We start from the raw sequence: 8,350 nt of genomic DNA, 5'->3' as shown, positions 1-8,350 counted from the left end.
AAATCAGAGATTTCCCCGAAGATTTGCTAGTGACCGAGTCTTAGTCCTGAGTTGTGGTGGCACTCAAATTAACTAAGAACCAAGCAGAACCAGCCACATTTCCTCAATTCATGGCCGGCCATCCTTGGAAGAAGTTTCAAAAGATGGACACTCCTATTTTTAGCAAACTAGCTCCCTTGCCTCACCTATAAATAAGAGCTCATTTCTCACTTTTTCAATCATCCCTCACTCATTCATCATTCTCTCCTCTCTCAACTCTCTTAGCTATCTTTCCCCCTCACACCTATCATAATCCTTACATAAGGATTTTTAGCAAAATTATCCTCTTAAAGAACCCTTGGTTGGCCACCTTGGAGAACCATCAGAAAATGAGCAAAGCAAAGAAGCGAAAGAGCCTCATCAGTCAGAGTCTTGGGTGACAGCCACTCCGAATTGGGTTTAATCTTTATTTTCTTTAATTTAATATAAAGATGTTTGCTATGTGTTCTTTGTTCTTGTTTACAACAATGATAGCTTAATTTTATTTAAGCAAGGATTATTATTTTGATTAAATAATATTTATTTGATTCATGCTTATAATGTTTGTGCCTCAATCGATCATGTTTTCAATTAAAATCAAGTCTTTATTTCATTCATACATTATTTAAATGCACCTGAATTAGCTGAGTGATCCTAACCAGACGACGGCTAATGGATGAATAATTGAAATGTGCATGCTCAATTTAGACCCTAACCCGATTATATTGTAGGTTGCATAACAACCCTAACCAGACTCCGTTATCTGCATAGTTTTTAGATTTGTGTGATTAAATTGCTTCAAACCTAACACGTCCCTGTTACCTCATACGAATGCTAAGAAACCCTTAGTAAATAAGGATGAGTCAAATGCGTATTTACTAAGTAAAGGATTCCGAAAGAACCTAATATGGTTTCCAAACTCATGAAAGATCGAGTTTCCATGGAATGTTTTTTCGAAAGTTAAGCATGTTGATAATAAATTGAGTTTAATTAAAGTAATTGTCCTAGTTTATTTATGTTATAATTGTTGCAAAATTGTGTTTAATTTTACTAAAATCTATTTCATTTAGTTTGTATACTTGAGATAATTTGCATTAGGGATCATTGCATTTAGTTTAATATATTTTAATCACCACTTTTCAACTATATTGTGTTTTTATTTACCAAATTTTTAATATAATTTTACAAATTAAGTGACTTAGCACAAATACAATCCCTGTGGAGATGATAACTCGATACTTACTTATTACTTGATAACGACTATGTACACTTGCACAAACCTACGCGTTACAAGTTTTTGGCGCCGTTGCCGGGGATTTTCAACTGTTGCCATAGTCATTTTTTTCGTGAAATTATTTATTTTCAATTTGATTTATTTATAACATTACTACTAACTTATTCTTTTTAATTTTTGTGATTTTCTTTTCAGGTGTTTATGAGCATAGATTGAATTATAGATTTACTCCTTGTGACCCTGAAATTGAGCAAACTTTCAGACAAAGAAGACGTGAACGAACAACTCAAAGACAAGTTAAGATGGACCTTGGAAATCAGAATCAAGACCAAGGTAATGAAGCCAATTATGTACGAAATCCTATCCTCATTGCCGATGATAGGGATCGATGCATCAAAAAATATGTTGTCTTACTTTTCAGTGAGTTAAACCCAGGAATTAGAAGGCAAGATATTGAGGCAACCCATTTGAATTGAAACCAGTGATGTTTCAAATGCTACAAACGGTGGGCCAATTTAGTGGTATGCCCACAGAAGATCCATATCTCCACCTTCAATTATTTATGGAGGTGAGTTATTCATTTAAGATAGCCGGTGTGACTGAAAACACACTGAGGTTAAAGTTGTTTCCGTACTTGTTTCGAGATCGAGCACGAGCACTTCTCAATTCATTGCCACCAAGTTCCATATTTACATGGCAAGAATTAGTGGAGAGATTTTTGGTTAAGTATTTCCCACCCAGCAAATACGCTAAGTTAAGGAACGAGATCACAACTTTCCAACAATTGGATGACGAGTCTTTGTAAGAGGCTTGGCAGCGATTCAAGGAATTACTTCGTAAGTGTCCTCATCATTGGATTACTCATTGTATCCAGTTGGAGACATTCTATAATGGTCTCAATGAACATACAAGATTGATGGTAGATGCTTCCGCGAATGGTGCAATTTTGTCTAAGTCTTATAATGAGGCTTATGAGATCATCGAGAGGATCGTGAGTAATAACAATCAATGGCCAACAAATTGAATAGCTTCAGGAAGACGTGTAGCCAGAGTTCACGAAGTTGACTCTTTCACTTTGTTATTAGCTCAGGTATCGTCTATTTCCTCTATGTTAAAGCAGTTAACCGCTAATAGTACTAATAATTTTGTAGCTCAGCCATCAAGTCCATTTGAAATAGTTTTGTGTGTGTACTGTGGGGAAGGTCATTCTTTTGAGAATTGTCCATCAAATCCCGAGTCAGTGTACTATGTGGGGAACCAATACCAAAATAGGAGTGGACAATGACCCCAGTCCAACGTCTACAATCCTTCATGGCGTAATCATCCTAAATTTTCTTGGAGCAACCAAGGAAATGGACCGAACAACAACTTATTACAGCAAAGACCCAACCAATCTCAAGGGTTTAATCAGTAAGCTCCAAAACCACCTCAAGCTGAGGCATCAAACAGTTTGGAGAACTTGTTGAAAGCGTACATGGAAAAGAATGATGCTTTAATTCAAAGCCAAGCAACAACACTGAAAAATTTGGAAAACCAAATGGGTCAGATAGCTACGGAGCTATGTAATAGACCACAATAAACCTTACCGAGTGATACTGAGAATCCAAGAAATTTGGGTAAAGAACATATCAAGGCAGTGGCATTGTGGAGTGGTAAAATTTTAGAACCCCGATTGATTGATGTCAAAGATAAGGCCGTTGAGAAGAATCAACCACCTGTTGAAGTTCCTACACCAAAGGAATCAGAATCTACAAAGTCTGACAAGGTAAACCTTGACTTAGTGAATTCAAATATTTTAACATCTTCTTTGGATGCAGATTTACCTACTCAGAAAAGTTGTCCGGTTCAACCAAAAGTTCCATCACCTCCATATCTGCAAAGATTGTAGCAACACAAGCAAAAACAAGAGGTGCAATTCAAGAAGTTTTTGGATGTTCTGAAGCAGCTACACATCAATATTCCGTTGGTAGAGGCTTTAGAACAAATGTTGAATTATGTGAAGTTTATAAAGTATATACTGTCCAAGAAGAAAAGACTAAGTAAGTATGAGATTGTTTCCTTGACAAAGGAGTGTAGTGCGTTCCTGCAAAACAAACTGCCACCAAAATTGAAAGACCCATGAAGCTTTACTATACCCTGTAACATTAGTGAATCTTAATTTAGTAAAGCTTTGTGTGACTTAGGAGTGAGTATCAACTTGATGCCTAAGTCTATTTTAAAGATGTTAGGGATAGGTGAAGTAAGACCTACAAATGTGATGCTTCAGCTAGCAGGTCAAGCTTTAGCATATCCCGAAGAAAAGATCAAGGATGTTTTGGTAAGAGTCGATAAATTTATTTTTCCTGTTGATTTCATTGTCTTAGATTTTTAAGTAGACAAGGAAGTGTCGATCATTCTTAGGAGACCTTTCTTAGCCACGTGAAGAACGTTTATTGATGTGCAGAAAGGAGAACTTACCATGTGAGTTCAAAACGATCAGGTAACCTTTAACATTCTTAAATCAATGAAATTTCCCGATTCGACAGAGGAGTGTTCAGTTATGGAAGAGATAGAAACCTTGGTTTCTATGGAAAGAAATTTTGAAGAAGATCCATTGGAGAAAGCCTTAGATCTTGAACCTTTGAAGGATGAAGAAGGTGAAGAAAACATGGCTTTGATGGAAGCCAATCAGAGAAATTTTATTCCATCCACACGATTTGAACCGTTGGAGTTGGAAGTCAGAGAATTTGTGCAACCCAAGTTGTCAATTAAAGAACCACCTAAACTTGAACTAAAGGTATTTCCTTCCCATTTGAAATACGTTTATTTAGGTGACTGTTCTACTTTGCCTGTGATTATTTCAGCGGAATTGACAAAAGATCAAGAGGAGCAACTAATTGTTATTCTAAAGAAATTTAAGAAAGCAATTGGTTGGGAAATAGCTGATATACGAGGTATAAGCCCTTTTTTTGCATGCATAGAATCATTTTAGAAGAAGGTGAAAGAGCTCGAATTGATAGGCAAAGAAGGCTCAATCCTATTATGAAAGAAGTTGTGAGAAAGGAAGTGATCAAATAGTTAGATGCAGGAATCATCTATCCTATTTCAGATAGTTCGTGGGTAAGTCTGGTGCATGTGTGCCGAAGAAAGGTGGAATCACGATTGTTGAAAATGAGCATAACGAGTTAATTCCAATGAGAACTATTATTGGTTAGAGAATCAGTATTGATTACAGTTGAACAAAGCCACTCGAAAGGACCATTTTCCATTGCCTTTTATAGATCAGATGTTAGATCGACTGGCAGGTAATGAATTTTATTATTTTTTAGATGACTATTCGGGATATAACCAAATAGTTGTAACCCTAGAGGACCAACATAAAACAACCTTTACTTGTCCATACGGTATGTTTTCTTTTAGGCGAATGCCTTTTGGTTTATGTAATGCACCTGCAACTTTTCAACGATGCATGATGGAAATATACTAATATGGTTGAAAATTTTGTTGAGGTTTTCATGGAAGATTTTTCTACTTTTGGTAACACTTATGGTATCTGTTTGAGTAATTTGGCTAAGGTACTGAAGAGATGCGAAGAGATGAACCTTGTCCTTAATTGGGAAAAATGCCATTTTATGGTCAAGGAAGGGATTGTCTTAGGTCATAAGATCTAAAAAAAAGGAATTGAAGTCCATAAATCAAAACTGGACGTAATTGAAAGATAACCGACCCCAATGAATGTGAAAAGAGTCAGAAGTTTCTTAGGCTATGCCAATTTTTATCGAAGGTTTATCAAAGATTTCTCGAAAATTTCTAAACTGTTGTGTTTGTTGATAGAGAAAGATACAGTGTTTGATTTCAACAAAGCATGTTTGAAAGCTTTTGAATATCTAAAGAAGCGGTTAATTACGGCCCCAATAATTGTTACACCTGATTGGAACTCACCTTTTGAGTTGATGTGCGATGCAAGTGATTATGTTGTTGAAGCTGTGATGGGTCAAAGAAGAAATAAAGTATTCCACCCCATTTACTATGCAAGTAGAACCTTGAAGGGAACCCAACTCAATTATACGGTAACTGAAAAGGAACTACTTGCTATATAGTTTTTGCTTTTAAAAAATTCCGTTCATATCTTATAGGTACCAAAGTTACAGTATTTACTGACCATGCGGCCATTAAATACTTACTCACAAAGAAAGATGCAAAACCAAGGTTAATTCATTGGATACTTTTACTCCATGAATTTCACCTTGAGATCCAAGACAGAAAAGGTGTAGAAAATCAAGTAGCTGATCATCTGTGGAGGTTGGAGCAAGATAAGGTAACCCAGTCTGATGTGCCTATCAACGAGAATTTCCCAGATGAACACTTATTTGAGGTAAGTCAAATTCATGAAATACCCTGGTTTGCTGATTTTTCCAATTATCTTGCATGTGGAATAATTCCTCGAGAAATGACATACAAACAAAGAAAAAAATTCCTTCATGATAGTCAGTATTATCTTTAGGAGGATCCATTATTGTTTAAACAATGTGCAGATAATATAATCCGAAAGTGTGTAGCTGAAAGTGAGATTGTTGAGATCTAGTATCACTGCCATTCATCTCCAAGTGGGGGACACTTTGGTGGTTCACGTATTGCAACAAAGATTTCAGAAGCAAGAATCTTTTGGCCTACACTATTTAAAGATACTTATGCTTATGTGAATAACTGTGATAAAAGCCAAAGGACTGGAAATATATCAAGGAGGAATAAGATGCCCTTGAAAAACATTTTGGAGATTGAATTGTTCGACGTATGGGGCATTGACTTCTTAGGCCCGTTTCCTTATTCGTATGGGAAAAATACATCTTAGTTGTTGTGGACTATGTATCTAAGTGGGTTGAAGCTGAAGCATACCCTAAAAATGATGCTAAGGTAGTCATGCGATTCCTACATAATTATGTGTTTACATAATTTGGGACACCAAGAGCTATTATTAGTGATGAAGGTTCTCACTTTGTGAACAAATGGCTTAACTGGTTGCTTGACAAATATGATGTGAAGCACAAGATTGCTACTGCCTATCACCCCTAATCTAATGGGCAAGTTGAAAGAGTGAATCGCGAAATCAAAGGTATCCTTGAAAAGGTAGTACCTTAAAATCTCTTACACCCTAAAAGTAATTTGCTTACACCCTAAAATTCCTTAAAATCAAAGGTAATTTGCTTACACCCTAAAAGGTATTACCTTGAAAAGATATCCCTCAAAGTAATTTTCTTACACCCTAAAATTCCTTAAAATCTCTCTCTTTGTGCCGCTAGCCTCAAATCCCAAAAGGAGTCTCTAGCCCTTTTCTTTTCTTTAGCCGAAACTACCTAGTGCCGCCACAAGAGAATTATCGAAGCATCGACATCACTGCCGCACGCAACCATTATCGCCACCGCATACCACTATCGCTACCACACGTTGCCGCCACCGCCGTAACTCCTTCACCGTTGCAAGGTTTGCCGAAGCAAGATCCACCCTCTTTTACCGATTTCTCTTTTGTCTTTGTAAGTAGAAACTTTGCCGAATTTTTGAGAAAATATCATGTCTTGCAAAAGAACTAGATCGTCAAAATCTACTCCGAAAAACCCAATTTTGATCGATGAAGAAGTGAAAGAGCTATTTGATTCAATCTTCAAGAATCAACCTAAGATGCCAAAAAAAGGTTTTAACCTGAAAAGTAATGATGTGATGGTTGTCGCTGTGCCGATTAGAAAGATAATCAATGCCCTCAAGTGGGAACGATTCTGTGATGCTCATTCACTTCCCGATGATGAACTAGTTCGAGAATTCTATGTTAGTTTGACTACACAAGATGCTACTGAAGTCATCATTTGAAAGAAAAATGTATCTCTTACTGCTAAGTCCATCAATAATTTGTTCAATTTACCTGATGTTGTGGAAGATGAGTACTACCCTATGATGAACAATATCAATTGGGATTTTCTTCAACAAGTGCTTGATGTTGTGACAAATCTGAGATCCCAATGGATTATAAGAAAGTATGGAAGCCATTTTTGTCGAAGAGAATATTTAAAACCAGTAGCAAATGTATGGTTTTATTTTGTTTGCTACAGTTTTATGCCTATCTCACATAGTTCCACCATCTCGATGGAATGAATGCTCTTGTTATGTGCAATTTTGACAGAAAATTCCATGAATGTTGGGAAAATTTTCCTCAAAGAAATTCACGATTGTGTTAAAAAGAAGGAAAGAAGTGCTTATTTCCCATCATTAATCACTTCACTTTGCTTAAGGGCTCGTGTTAAAACACAAGCAAATCCGAAAGGCAATATGTCCAAGGGTGCATCACAAGTCATGATTTTGAAAGGTTAGAAGAGAGAGTGCATCAGCTGAACCAAGGTGAGCAAGAGGAACCAACTGAGCCAAAAACTGGAGAGTCAACAAATAAAACTGAAACTGAAGCTGATTCAGTTACAGACACTGAAGAAGAGGAATCTGATAAGGAACCAAATAGTCCTCAACCAGCTGAAGGAGCTAAAAACTCTGAACCAAGGGTTGAGCTAGAAGAAGAACCAGTCAAGCTAAGTGTTGAACCAGAATTTACGACTCCAATGCTGACTCCTTCAAGTACTTCAAAGAAATCAGAGCTGTCAATTTTGATGGATATGTGCAAGTTCATGCACAATCAACAACAAACTTACTAGAAATATGCAAAAATTAGGGATGATTCAATTTGAAATACTTTTAAGAATATCTCTAACCATTTTGTTCTTGAGTTCCTAGATGCTATCTTTGAGACATGGACAGAAGATACTGATGATGTAAGCGAAGATGAAACTAAAGAAGACAAGGGGAATGAGTTAGAAAAATAAAAGGAAGGATTCTTATATTGTTATTTATTTAATTATTTTTTTTAGGTCTTTAGGAATTTATTTCTTTAGTAATTAGGATTTAATCTTTGCAAAATAAAACATAGCAAGCATGAATAAATACTTCTTTAGAAAGAAAAAGACTAAGAGATGTGGCAATGAGAATGAACATGTCTAGGATTGGGTTATTAGGAAAGACTTGGTATTTAAACAGTCTTAATGACTCACCTCTCTTTCTTTACAACCTGACCTGGTGTTCAGT

General features: G+C 36.2%; 1 non-coding gene across 1 annotated transcript; it reads right to left on the bottom strand.

Annotated features, from left to right (window-relative positions):
- Positions 1-2,003: 2,003 nt before the first annotated feature.
- LOC128040047 (small nucleolar RNA R71) lies at positions 2,004-2,110 on the bottom strand. Its single transcript, XR_008194707.1, has one exon. It is a non-coding gene; the product is annotated as a small nucleolar RNA R71 (small nucleolar RNA).
- Positions 2,111-8,350: the final 6,240 nt, after the last annotated feature.

The sequence above is a fragment of the Gossypium raimondii genome, chromosome 3 (genome assembly GCF_025698545.1).
Source record: "Gossypium raimondii isolate GPD5lz chromosome 3, ASM2569854v1, whole genome shotgun sequence".
NCBI classification, from domain to species: Eukaryota; Viridiplantae; Streptophyta; class Magnoliopsida; order Malvales; family Malvaceae; genus Gossypium; species Gossypium raimondii.
The sequence above is the reverse complement of the archived record's forward strand: the minus strand, read 5'-3'. Positions and strand labels throughout refer to the sequence as shown.